We start from the raw sequence: 15,125 nt of genomic DNA on the forward strand, positions 1-15,125 counted from the left end.
CAAATGGGTAACCTGGATCCTGGTTACAGGATGGTCATTTCCAGATTTTCTGACGCTTGGAGATGATGTTATCTCGAAGCGCCGGCAGACCAGTTCCACTGCACTCGCTTGCAGTGTGAACAGCGCTGACCTGGGAATTAGCCGCGTTGGCGCCGCAGTCTGAATCGAGTATGTCCCGAGTCTGACTCTGTTTGGAACCTTGGGCCTGATTCAGCAAGGATCACTGATTCAGCAAGGATCACACGCAGTTCTGCGATAGTATATTAATAATTGCATGTTGTCCGTGCGAGTGCTTTGCGATTGCAGACACCCACTTCCCCTCTCTCACATCCGTAATAACTTGTAATCCAGCCAAAACATCGGTAACATCGGAGCTTCTCGCACAATTACGGCAGGTCAGACCTCACTCATAAATTTCCTGTACGCAGTGAGCACTCAAGCTGCTTATGCTGTTGCAGGGGCTAAATTATGCACGCCCCTGTAACGGCGTTCAAACACATTGGCATGCCTGTGTTTCTCCAACCACCCCCAAACGCTCTCTGCCTGTCAATCACTCTGCGTGATCTTCGTGAGAGCAGTGTGATCGCAGTGAAGCGCAATAATCGCCCGTCTGAGTACGCGATTGCAATAGAGATCCCTGCTGAATCAGGCCCCTTGTTCCAAATACCGGGTCAGACCCGGGACATTAGTGTAAAACCGGTATAAGAAAGTAACAAGCCCAAAAATTGCCATCATTTTTTGTACATTTAGATATTCGACTACAATATAGTGCAAAATTAGAAAGTTTCACATGCTACTATAAACCAAAAATACAAAAAATATAGGGCCCAGTTGGGATCCCAAATTGTACAATAATTTGAAAAATGTAAAACACTTTTTAAAAATAAAAAAATCTGCTTTTTAAATGTTTGTCAGTGACCTTGAAATGCTGACTTCTGCAAACCTAGTCATGTTATATACCAAATTAAAGATATTCTGAACAAAATTGTTTTTTTTTGTTTTTTTTGGAAATATCTTAATTCTGTCCTGAGAAAATAAAATTTTTGTATGCTCACTAGGGGTGAGCGGGTTCGGATTTCTGAAATCCGAACCCTCCCGAGCCCGATCCGAGTCAGGCTCGACTTTTCCCGCTTGACTCGGATCTGAAATCGAAGCAAAACGTCATCATCCCGCCTTTCGGGTCTCGCGGGTTTTGGATTCTATATAAGGTACCCGCATCGTCGCCATTTTCTCACTCGGCTGTGGACAGTGAAGAGGGAGGGTGGGAGTTAGGGCTGGCTGGGCTGGGCTGTGTAGTGTAGTGTTGTGCTGTGCTGCTGTTGTCCATAGGGGCTGTGTCCACTCCTCCAAAGTCCATAGGGGCTGGCTGTGTTGTGCTGTGCTGCTGTTGTCCATAGGGGCTGTGTCCACTCCTCCAAAGTCCATAGGGGCTGGCTGGACTGTGTTGTGCAGTCAGTTGTCCATAGGGGCTGTGTCCACTCCAAAGTCCTGTGCAGTGTCCCAGTCCTAAAGGGGTGCTGTAGTGTTGTCCAGGGGGTGCTCTGTCCATCAGGGGTGCTCCCCCCAAGTGCAAAAAAAATAAATATTTTTTCTGTGTTTGTGAATTGTGTGCGCAGTAGCCACACGTGCATCAACAAAGTAGTGCCAAGCGTGCGCCTGTTTCCCATAAGTAAAGGGCCAGCTGGTTTGTCTGTTAAAGGGTGCTGTAACCCCCAAAGGGCACTCCAAACAAAATATAAAAATATTTTCTGTGTTTGTGAATTGTGTGCACTGTGGCTGCACGTGCATCAACAAAGGAGCAGCGCCAAGCGTGCGCCTGTGTCCCATAAGTAAAGGGCCAGCTGGCTTGTCCGTTAAAGGGTGCTGTAACCCCCAAAGGGCACTCCAAACAAAATTAAAAAAAATATTTTTTTGTGAATTGTGTGCGCAGTAGCTGCACGTGCATCAACAAAGTAGTGCCAAGCGCGCACCTGTGTCATAAGTAAAGGCCCGGCTGGCTTGACCGTTAAAGGGTGCTGTAACCCCCAAAGTGCACTCCAAACAAAATAAAAAAATATTTTCTGTGTTTGTGAATTGTATGCACTGTGGCTGCACGTGCATCAACAAAGGAGCAGCGCCAAGCGTGCGTCTGTCTGTTAAAGGGTGGTGTAACCCCCAAAGTGCACTCCAACAAAAATAAAACATTTTCTTCTCTGTTTGTGAATTGCCTGCACTGTACTTGCATCCTCAAAGCAGCAGCGCCAAGCGTTCGTCTGTCTGTTAAAAGGTGGTGTAACCCCCAAAGTGCGCTCCATAAAGAATAAAAAATTCTTCTTTTTTTTCTGTCTTTGTGAATTGTGTGGGCTGTAGCTGCACGTGCATCAACAAAGGAGCAGCACCAAGCGTGCGCCTGTGTCCCATAAGTAAAGAGCCGGCTGGCTCATTCTTAAAGGGTGGTGTAACCCACAAAGTGCACTAGTCTCCAACAAAAATAAAAAATTATTTTCTGTGTTTGTGTGCGCCTTAGCCGCATGTATATATCAATATAACATAAATGGAGGACCAAACTTTCTCCGATAAAAATAAAATAGGGAAAGATCAAGAACTACTTCCTCCTAGTGCTGAAGCTGCTGCCACTAGTCATGACATAGACGATAACATGCCATCAACGTCGTCTGCCAAGGCCGATGCCCAATGTCATAGTAGAGGGCACATACAATCCCAAATGACAAAGTTCAGGAAAATGACCTTGAAAAAAACATTTAAATCATCTGAGGAGAAATGTAAACTTGCCAATATGCCATTTACGACATGGAGTGGCAAGGAACTGCTAAGGTCTTTCCCTATGTTCATGACTAGTGGTTCAGCTTCACATGACGATGGAAGCCCTCCTCCCGCTAAAAAAATCAAATGAGTTAAGCTGGCAAAAGCACAGCAAAGAACTGTGCGTTCTAAGAAGATATCACAAATCCCCAAGGAGAGTCCAAGTGTGGTGGCGGTTGCGATGCCTGACCTTCCCAGCACTGGACGGGAAGAGGTGGCTCTTTCCACCATTTGCACGCCCCCTGCAAGTGCTGAAAGGAGCACCCACAGTCCACTTGCTGATATGCAAATTGAAGATGTCACTGTTGAAGTACAACAGGATGAGGATACTGGTGTAACTGGCGCTGAGGAGGAAGTTGACGAGGATTCTGATGGTCATGTGGTTTGTTTAAATCAGGCTGCGGGGGAGACACCTCTTTGGTCTGGCAATATTTCTATCCAAATCCGGACAACAACTGTCTTGCCATATGTACCATATGTAAAGGTGAAATAAGTAGGGGTAGGGACGTTAACCACCTAGGAACATCCTCCCTTATACGGCACCTGCAGCGCGTTCATAAAAAGTAATTGTCAAGTTCAGAAACTTTGGCTAAGACCGTAAGCAGTCCAGGGACACCTAAATCCCGTTGTCCTGTTGTATCCAAGCGCCTGCAAACCACATCGTCAACTCCCTCCTCGTCAATTTCCTCCTTAGTCAGGATCGGAAGTAGTCCTGCAGGCCATGTCACTGGCATGACTGACTCTCCTATCCGGGATTCCTCCGGAGGATCCTGCATTGCTACGCCTCCTGCTGCTGCTGTTGCTGCTGCTGGGAGTCGTTCATCATCCCAGAGAGGAAGTAGGAACACCACTACTTTTACTAAACAATTGACCCTACAACAGTCCTTAGCGAGGAGGATGAAGTACGACAGCAGTCATCCTGAAGCAAAACGTATAACTGAGGCCTTGACTGCTATGTTGGTGTTGTGTGATGATGTGTGTCCGGTATCTGCCATTAGTGCGGTGGGATTTAGACAATTGATGGAGGTAGAGTGTCCCCGGTTCCAAATCCCATCTAGATTCCACTTCACTAGGCAGGCGATACCGAGACTGTACAGAAACGTCAGAAAATGTGTCCTCAGTGTCCTGAAAAATGCGGTTGTACCCAATGTCCACTTAACCACGGACATGTGGATAAGTGAAACAGGGCAGACTAAGGACTATATGACTGTGACAGCCCACTGGGTAGATGTATCACCTTACGCAGCAACAACAGCAGCGTCACCAGTAGCAGCATCTCAGAAACGCCAGCTCGTTCCAAGGCAGGCTACGCTGTGTATCTCCGGTTTCAGTAAGAGGCACACTGCCGACAACCTCTTAGAGAAACTGAGGGAAATCATCGCCCAGTGGCTTACCCCACTTAGACTCTCCTGGGGATTTGTGATATCTGACAACGCCACCAATATTGTGCGGGCATTACATCTGGGCAAATTCCAGCACGTCCCATGTTTTGCTCACACAATAAACTTGGTGGTGCAGAATTTTCTGAAAAGCGACAGGGGCGTGCAGGAGACGCTTTGGGTGGCCCGAAAAATTTCTGCCCACTTTCGCCATTCAGCGACTGCATGCCGAAGACTGGAGTGCCAGCGAACACTCTTGAACCTGCCCCGCCATCACCTGAAGCAAGAGGTTGTGACGCGGTGAAACTCAACCCTCTATATACTTCAGAGGATGGAGGAGCAGCAAAAGGCCATCCACCTATTACATAGGCAAAGGAGGTGGTATGCACCTGACTCAAGCGCAGTGGAGAATGATTTCCGTGTTGTGCAAGGTTCTCCAGCCCTTCGAACTTGCCACACGTGAAGTCAGTTCAGACACTGCCAGCTTGAGTCAGGTCATTCCCCTCATCAGGCTTTTGCAGAAGCAGCTGGAGAAAGTGAAGGAGGAGCTAAGACGGAGCGATTCCGCTCGGCATTTGGGACTTGTGGATTGAAGCCCTTCATTCACTTTGCCAGGATTCCAGGGTGGTCAATCTGTTGAAATCAGACCACTACATTTTGGCCACCGTGCTCGATCCTAGGTTTAAAGCCTATGTGGTGTCTGTCTTTCGGGCCGACACAAGCCTGCAGAGGTGCAAAGACCTGCTGGTGAAAACACTGTCAGCTGAAGCGGAACGTGACACTTCAACAGCTCCTTCTTCATTTTCTCCCGCAACTGGGGCTGCCAGGAAATAACTTAGGTATCCTAAGCAACCCTCTGGCGGTGATGCAGGGCAGGCAGGACCAAGTTTGGACATCTGGTCCGGACTGAAGGACCTGGCAACAATTTCTGACATGTCTACTGTCAATGCATATGATACTGTCACCATTGACAGAATGGTGGAGGATTACATCGGTGACAGCATCCAAGTAGGCATGTCAGACAGTCCGTACTTGTACTGACAGGAAAAAGAGGCAATTTGGAGGCCCCTGTACAAACTAGCTCTATTTTACCTGAGTTGCCCCGCCTCCAGTGTGTACTCCGAAAGAGTGTTTAGTGCAGCCGGGAACCTTGTCAGCGAAAGGCGTAGGAGGTTGCTTCCACAAAATGTGGAGAAGATGATGTTCATAAAAATGAATTACCAACTCTTCCAGGGAGACCAGCCTCCAGAACGTACAGAGGGACCTGTGGTGGTGGATTCCAGCGGGGACGAGTTAATAGTCTGTGGGGATGAGGATGTACACAACACTGACGAGGGTGAGGAATCGGTGGATGAGGACGACATCTTGCCTCCGTAGAGCCAGTTTGTGCAGGGACAGATTAATTGCCAGCTTGTTTTGTGGGGGCCCAAACGAACCAATAATTTCAGCCACAGTCGTGTGGCAGACCCTGGCGCTGAAATGATTGGTTTGTTAAAGTGTGCATGTCCTGTTTATACAACATAAGGGTGGGTGGGACAATTCCATCTTGCACCTCTTTTTTTTCTTTGCATTATGTACTGTTTGGGGCCTAGTTTTTCAAACTGCCATCCTGTCTGCCACTGCAGTGCCACTCCTAGATGGGCCACGTGTTTGTGCCCCCCACTCGTGTCGCTTAGCATAGCTTTTTGGACATAAAAACACTATTGTGAGGTGTGAGGTGTTCAGAATAGACTGGAAATTAGTGGAAATTAAGGTTATTGAGGTTAATAATAGCATAGGAGCAGAAAAACCAACACATTCTGTGATTTTAGCTGTTTTTATTCTTTTTTTTAAAAAAAATACAGATCCAAAACACAAAACCCAGAACCCAAAACACGGAAGGGTGGTTTTGGCAAAACCAATCCATATCCAAAACACGAAGAAAGATCCAGATCCAAAACACGAAAAGTGGCCGGTGCACACCCCTAATGCTCACAAGTGCCAAAATTTCTAGATTTCGGACTTTTTCAAACCCTTAGAACTTAAAAACTACATGAGATAAAAAAAAAAATCATAAAATTCAAGATTTGTAATCAGCTTTGATATATCCTTTTTAGTATACAGAGTGCAATAAAAATTGTGAAACCCAAAGCAATAAAATATATATATATATATATATATATATATATATATATATATATATATATATATTTTATTACTTTGGGTTTCACAATTTTTATATATACAAATTGCATACATTGATGTGGAATGACCCCTTAGTGTACTGTGACCTGGATTCCAGCATGTTATCTATTGGCTTATATTTGAAATTGTTCACACAGCTCTTTGCCTATTTTCTAAAAGCCTTCATTCCTTTTATCAATGTAAAATAAGATTACAGTCCAAAATATTTACCTAGACTGGTCTAATCTATTTTCATTTTAAAATAAATCCTGACATCATATTTACCATGCTGTGTATATACATTGATCTGTTAGAGAGCGTGCTTGGTTATTTTTTGTTTCCTTAACATGCAAATGTAGCTGCGCTTATAATTCATTTGAAGTGTACTGTTGATTTACACAGGAACAGCAGTAGCCCCTTCCAGAGGTGGCAGTTCAGCAAAAAGTAACAATGGGCAACAATTACAAGTTTATTACAATATTAGGCTTTGAATAGCATTATTGGTAATTCCAAGAAAGCATGCTAGGCTCTTTACCACAGGGTGGCACTGGCTTGTTGCTACCAGGAAATTATAACGATATCAAAAATCCCCTTGGAGTATCTATTTTAACAAACTTTTTAATGAATGTTAGCATAATAATAGATTAACATGTGCAAATTGACTTCTCTACATATATGCATTTATAAATGCCTGAGAACTGCCATTCAGCTGCCCTTCCGTGAGCACAATTAGGTCTGAAATAATTTAGCAAAACTCAAAGGAATATGCATATTAGTTGAAGGTGTATATTATACACCTTTCATGTAATAAGCATATTCCCAAACTTTCTCAGTTCGAGGCACCCTTAGGGTCTCCATAACTTTTTCAAGGTACCCCTAAGTAAGTAACCCCTAAAAAATCACTGGACAGTCCTGTTTTTTAGGTAGTTGGGTCAAAATAATGTAATATTTAACAAAAAAAAGGAAAAAATAGAAAAACTGTGCTAGTCTTACCCTTCTCCCCCTCTGTCTCTTCGTTTGCCCCTCTCCATGTCCCCCCATTACTTACCTTTAGTTGTGATTGCCAGCACCGTTCTGCAGCATTGCTCCTCAGTTTAGACACTTCCTGATCTCCCACAACGCACTGAATTGTAGAACCCCATTCAGCAACAGACAGCCTCAGCATTCACTGCCTGTCGCTTTACAGTGACAGCTCTCCCCCCAATAATCGCAACCCCCCACCCACACCCACCGTTCTACTCTGCGCTGCCAACCCTTCTCCCACATGTGCAAACAAAAAATATTTGCCACAAAAACAAAATAAATACACTGGCCGGCCTCTTTACACCACTGCGGCACCCTGGTGATAGCGCCATAGCACCCCAGGGAGCCACGGTGCACACTTTGGGAACCACTGGGTATATAAATTCTTGTCTTGCAGTTCTCATGCATTTACTTTGAGAGCCTCTCACAGTGTACCAGAAACGTGTGTGTATATAAAATGAGCCAAGGGATCAGAATAAAAGTGTCCTGCGCTGATACCACCTCAGTCTTCACTGACGTGCTTTCTCCACCTGGGGTTTTCTTCCATGCTAGTCTATACTGCTATAGTAGCAGTGCCACTCAGAGGATCATTAACATGAAAAACTGTCCCTCACTGTTTTTTTTAGCATTTTGGGTTATTCTTAGCAAGAATAAAATCTTGTTTTTCTTAATAAGCAAGAACCTGGTAAATAATGTATAGGCAATAGTATAGTTGTCAAATAAAACAGAGTATAAAAAAGACACCACAATGTATATGAAGTCTAATTAGCTGTCAGCTCATACTTGCCTACTTTTGGAAAAACATTTCAGGGAGATTGTGATAGCACCGCCTATGAGCGTGGTGGTAAAGTGGGCGTGAACTGCTACATCTGAGAGGCGTGTCATAATACTGATTTGCATCCAAATGTAAATGAGCCCAAAAGAAGTCAGTAAGATCTATTTGTAGATGAAATACAAATTCTTATAGTTTTCAGAAAATGTATGTAGCCGTAGGGATCATTGTGCCTTATTACCAATGCAGGGAAATTATACTAATGATCCGATTTAAATGTGTGAATATATATATATATATGTTGAGTCTCCCATTTCCAAAATGCTAGGGGCCATAATGAAATATCTTGGGAATGGGACACAAATCTAAACACAGAATGCATTTATGGTTATACAAACCACCCTTATCCTGCGCCTATACAGAGAACTAAACCTAGCAGCTACTTACACAGAGGCCCTGATTCAGAGCCGGACCCTCTGACAGAGCGCTCGCTCTGAATCAGGGCCGGTCTTTTTTTTTTTTTTTATAACGGCCTCCTGGCTGCTCGCATAGCTGTGGGTGACCACCCACAGCTATAGCGAGCGACCAGAAAGATGGTACCGATGGTCAAGACCACCGCGACCATCGGGCTTGCGAAAAGATCCTTGTGCTAGGGTCTCGTTGCCGCAAGCCCCAGAGAGATTTCGGCTCTAACAGAGCCGAAATCTCTCCCACTGACAACACTTGTGATGTCAGTGGGGTCACCCCCAAACGGAGGCGTTCACATGGGAACACCTCCGTTTGGGCAGCCACTCCCCTGGCCCGCCCACCATAGGGAGCCAGCTGTCACTCAACATCGACAGCTCGCCCCCTTTGTTGCGAGACCCGACAGAGTGCCCATCGCTATCCGGGTCCGTGCGCATGCGCACTGGCCCACCATCAACCCGGTTGCGAGCGCACAGCGCTTGCGACCGGGTCTGAATCAGGCCCAGAGTCCCCTGTTAGTGGGACTGGATAATAGAGATAGAAAAAGGTCTGTGAGAGAGCGCTTAAGTAACTTTTACAGTTTTTACTGGAGAATTAAGAAAAGGCCGTTCTGGGTAAACACTTCAAAATACTACTATTGAAGTATAAAAACATTCACATATAAAAACCTAGTAGTTTTTGTGGACAAAAAGCTGTTAACACCCTTCTAAAAACATAATACAATTTATTACAATAAAAAACATTTTTTACAGTACCAATACAATTTTAGACGGTGCTGATTAGGTTCCACATTTAAACATGGACAATTCATCCTTAGGTTTAAAGCATGTATTTGTAGTGGTGTAGTCACCGAATTAGGATCAAAAACACAGTTACCCTGTGTTTTTGATCCTAATTCAGTGACTACAGTATTGGCACTGTAAAAAAAAATTTTTTATTGTAATAAATTGTATTATGTTTTTATAAGGATGTCAGCAGCTTTTTGTCCACAAAAACTACTAGGTTTTTATATGTGAATGTTTTTATACTTCAATAGTAGTATTTTTTTTTTCAAATATCTTTTTATTTTAGATTTTCAGACAGAAAAAATACAGAAAATAATAATCAAATACTCGTACAAAAGTAGCAAAAAGGAGTCATTAAATATGACAGAGTAAATACGAACATATTGGTTAAAGATAAAAAAAAATCGACCAGAATTTAGACAATTATTATCAAGTATCTCAGACTGACTACAAATGAAATAAAACAATGAAATAATAAGGAATTTGAAGAAAAATTCCAATCTCACAAATTACATAGAAACTGTAAAGACTGAGAACATCAACTTTCCAAAATCTGGTATTTTGTCGAATATTTAACTTAATAATACAAAATGGTACAATAATATAAAAACTAAAATAAATAAATATAAATAAACCATATTCCTAATGAAAGGGTAGAAAGAAAGGGAATAGAATAGAGGGGGGGGGAGGATAAGCATCTATATTTCTAGGTGCCTCTAGGGCTAAGTTTTCTATAGTAGAGACATTTTAATATATCAATACAAAAAACTTGAACAAAATTCTTCCAAATCCTCAAGGGAAACACACACAGTATATGAATTAAGCTAGCCTTTGGTGCAAGTACCATGTAGTGGTTTCAAAAATGTTGTTAATATGGGATTGAGTGGTGTTATCCAAATGTAATATATAAAATCCCCATTTTCTTTGGAAACGTTCTGCACCCTTCTCTATATCTGGGAGAGTGTCACGCCGGTCAAAGTAGAGAACTTGAAGTAACATACGTTTGACATCACCAAGAAAAGGAGGGGTTTTTACTGTCCAATTTATGAGAATAGCTTTCTTAGCGATCGTTACTATTGACGTAAGGAGCGGTATTACTGTTTTTTTATTGTGTTGGGACACATCCCAATTACTAAAATTCGCTAAAATTAAAGCTAAAGGGTCTTTTAGCAGACGTAGTGATAGCAAATCATTTATAAAGCACATAAGCTTATCCCAGAATTTGCGGATGCGTCCACATTCCCATATATTGTGCCAAAAGGTGGCTTTAGAGGCTTTGCACTTCACACACTGACCTGTCTCCTCTAATACCATATGAGCTCTACTACTCTGTGAAATATAAGCCCTGTGTAGAATCTTCACATGGACTTCCTGTAGGCGAGCCGAGTGTAGGATTCTCAAGGTGGTCTCATAATATCTCAAAAGAATTTCAGGAGAGTTTACTGCAGGGATATCTACTGCCCATCTCACCGCGCATTTATGCCATAGGGAATTTCATTTAGATGAAATAAATTCAGTTGTCAAAAATTTGGTTTTGTAATTATTTTGTATTGTGAACGTAAAAATTGAATCCAATGCATCATTTGTACCTGGGCCTTTCAAAGCAGAAGGTATATGCTGAATAAAATGTCTGACTTGAAGATACATAAAAAATTGCGAATTAGGGAGATTGAATTTTTCTTTAAGAGTTTGAAACGTAGGAAAGGTGCCCCCTGGGTCAAAAACGTCTTTGACTTTCGCAAGACCTTTAGTTTTCCAAACGAGGAAAAGGGAATTCTCTAAGCTCGGGCTAAACATTGGGTTCCCCCAAAGAGTGTTGTATTTAGTAGAGCAGGCGTTTCGGTTGAGTCTCCGATTAATGGTCCACCACGCCTTGTAGGTGTCACGAAAAATTATATTATTTAAAATTAAATTGGGGAGTTTGGTTTTAGGTGTGTGTAAAAGGGCACTTGGAGCAAAGGGAGAGAATAGTTCTGTTTCTAGAGACAGATCTGTATAAACATTACGTTCATGGCACCAATCTAACACATATCTAAAAAATACGGCATCCGAAAAATCTTTTAGATCTGGGATACCCAAACCACCTCTCCCCCTATTACCCTGAAGCTTAGCTAGAGCTATTCTGGTTTTCCCGCCGCGCCACAAAAATTTGGAGGCTGCTTTTGAGTAAACGTTAATATCAAATTGGGTAAGGGCAATAGGAAGCATTTGAATCAGATAAGCCATCTTTGGGAAGATTATACTCTTCAGGACCGCTACTCGTCCCATCAGAGACAAAGGAAGGTCACACCAATCCTCCAATTGCTTAGTGATTTTCGAGAGCATTGGGGAAAAATTATATCTATATAATTTAGTAGTTATTTCGGGGATGTAGATTCCTAAGTATTTTAAAGTGTTCTGCGATCTTATGAATTGGGAGCAAACACTGGGAAGGATAGAAGGGGAACCCGCTCCCAAATATAATAACTCAGATTTGTGGAAATTTACTCTATATCCCGAGAAGGATCCAAAACGTTCAATGTTTACTAAAATTGAGGGTAGAGAAGTCTCTAGATGGGAGACAAACAATAACATGTCGTCCGCAAATAGAGCCAACTTGGATTCTACTGAGCCTATTTTGATACCAGAAAACTGCTCGTCTTTCCTCAGGGTAATCGCCAGAGGCTCCAGTGCTAATGCGAACAGCAAGGGGGACAACGGGCAACCCTGCCTCGTACCCCTGCCTATCGCAACAGGATGAGACAGACAGCCGTTGCAGGCTATCTGGGTTGTTGGACTAGCATAAATAGCAGAAATTAGATTTATAAAATTTTCAGGGAACCCAAAACGTCTTAGAGATTCAAAAAGATGATCCCATGTTAGCAAATCGAATGCCTTTTCGGCATCTAAAGAGAGAAGCAAAGGTGTCCCTTGGCTCTCTTTGAGTTCTAATCCCTGCATAATTGAAATAACTCTCCGCAGATTGGTTACTGAGTGTCTACCCATGATAAAACCTGTTTGGTCCGTATGTATTATCGATGGGAGGCATAGCTTAAGACGATCTGCCAAAATCTTCGTAAGAAGTTTATAATCTGAATTTAGTAGAGAGATAGGTCTGTAAGACCCTGGTTGTTCAAGATCTCTTCCTGGCTTTGGGAGTAATTTGAGAATAGCGCTATTAAAATAAAGCGGTAGAGATTTATTTTGAAGTATATCATTATACATTTCTAATAAAGTATCTCCACATTGGGGAAAGAGAATCTTCAAATATTCTCCGGTAAGGCCATCAGGACCCAGAGCTTTATTGGGTTTGAGTGAGCGTACAGCTCTAGAGAGTTCCAATATCGTAATGGGGGTACACAGATTTTCTGCGAATTCTTGACTGATCTGGGGTAAGAGTAAACCCTCCCAGAACCTATCTCTTTGTGCATAGTCTATTGGACTGTTTGCATAAAGATCTGAGTAAAACGTCCTAAGAGTTTCGGATATTTGTGCACCGGTGTGTATTCGATTACCTTTTTGATCTAATAGGGATTGAATGATATTTGTTGTGCGAGGGCCACGTAATAGATTGGAAAGTAGACGTCCTGTTTTGTTACCAAATTTGTGGAATTTAAAATCTGAGACATATTGTGATCTATCATGGTAGTTTGACACAATGGAATCAAAAATCAATTTTTTATCTAGGTATAACCTTTTTTGTATGGGAGAGAGTGTTGATTTATATGTTTGGAAAGCGTCAGTTAGCTCTCGTTGGGCCTTATGGTAATTTTTGTAGTAATTCTTCGTATGCTGTTTAACATAGGATATTATTTCGCCTCTTATTACCGTTTTGGACGCTTGCCAGAACAGGGTAGGGTTCGTAAGCCTGTGCTCTTCATTATCATTTTTATATTTTTGCCAGGCAGACTCTAGCATAGATCTAAATTCTATTGAATTGACCAAGTGCGTGGGGAATCTCCACTGTCTATAAGGACCTTTGTCAATTTCTTCAGTAATAGTGACCCGAATCAATGCGAGATCAGAGATACAGATCGTTTCAATATGTGCCTCTTGTACCTTAGGGAAAAGGTTAGTCGAGATCAACAAATAGTCGATTCTAGAAAGAGAGCCATGAGCAGCTGATAAGCAAGTGTATTCTTTCTCTAATGGATGTAGCGTTCTCCATATATCTATAAGATCTAATTGTTGTTCAAAGGATGAAATACCAAGTTTAGGTGGTTTAATTGGACGAGTCCTAATTGTTTGTCTGTCTAGAATTGATGACGATATGATGTTAAAATCTCCTCCCACTATAAGCCTAGTCCCAGTAGGTGAGTTTAGTTTATTAAGAATTTTTTGAAAAAAAGACCTGTTATATACATTTGGGGCATAAACATTGCATAGTTTGTATCTAGTACCATTTATAGTAGTATCAATTATTATAAAACGGTCCTCTGGATCCAGGACAGAGGAATGTATGACATAGGAGTGCTTTTTATGTATTAATACTACCACACCTCTCGCTTTGGAGGTGAAAGAAGCATAGGCCATGACTTTATATTGGAACATGTTCAATTTATTTACTTCAGGATCTAGTAGATGGGTTTCCTGAAACATCATCAGGTCAATGCGTAGTTTGCGAATATAAGTAAACACTCTTTTCCTTTTAATAGGAGAATGCAAACCACCTAAATTCCACGAGCCAATGTTCAGGGAGCTCATTGTGAAATAGATAAATCAGGTCTCACACTAGCATCACTACTAAAAGTTATCCCATATACAAGGTTGGCAATAGCAAACTGTAGTGTGTACTTAAGAATCATATGGCGCATGTTAAATACCTTATCCTCATCAAGTCGGGGGGAGAGGGGTGGATTAGTAAGAGGAAAGAGAAGGGAAAGAGGTGAAAAAAGAAAAAGAAGAACATTCAAAATATTTATGAGAAAAAAATAAAAACACATATAATTATCCTCCACAGGGAGGTAATCTATAACTGATGCCCACAGGCAACGCATTGAAACTTCTGATAAAATTAGCATCAGTACCCAAAACCTCAAGCAAGGAAACAGGAACAGAGAGAAAAAAAAAACAATATAACACATTATACTCTTAGCCTGCCACGGCCCTATGATAGGAATGTTGACATTTATCCTATATAGCTAGATGAATGGTAAGATACACCAGCAGAAGAGAAACCAGTAAGAAAATTGTAGTAATTACCACATTCATTATGCACCTTTTATTAACACAATGAAGGAAGTCTCTAGGTCAACCCACTGAAGAGACAGAGTGGACGGGAGAAGATGTTTGAGCAGCGTCACCTTCTTCCGATAGGAATGCCATCGCATCCGCTGCCGTGGAGAAATCTTGATATGAGGAGCCATCAAACAACCGAAGGCGTGCAGGAAACAAAAGTGCAAACTTGCGTCCATCCTTAATCAGCCGAGAGCACACTGGGTTGAACTCTTTACGTGCTCTGGTGACCTCGGTAGAATAGTCTTGGAACAAAAATAGCTTGGTGTTTTCCCACATTAAATTACGTTTGCGTCGAGAAGCAGACCAGATGGCCTCCTTATGTGTGAAATTTAAGCATTTGAAGATGACCACTCTGGGTCTATTTGAACCTGTATCTCTGACAGGCCCCAGGCGGTGCGCTCGTTCCATTACTAAATCGGAGCTAATATCAGTCAACTCCAACAGTTCAGGAAGAGTCTGACGCAAAAAATGGTATAAGGCAGCTCCCTTGAAAGATTCAGGAAGACCCACTAGCCTCAG

The sequence above is a fragment of the Taudactylus pleione genome, unplaced genomic scaffold (assembly GCF_031769625.1).
Source record: "Taudactylus pleione unplaced genomic scaffold, aTauple2 ptg000205l, whole genome shotgun sequence".
Lineage (NCBI taxonomy): Eukaryota > Metazoa > Chordata > Amphibia > Anura > Myobatrachidae > Taudactylus > Taudactylus pleione.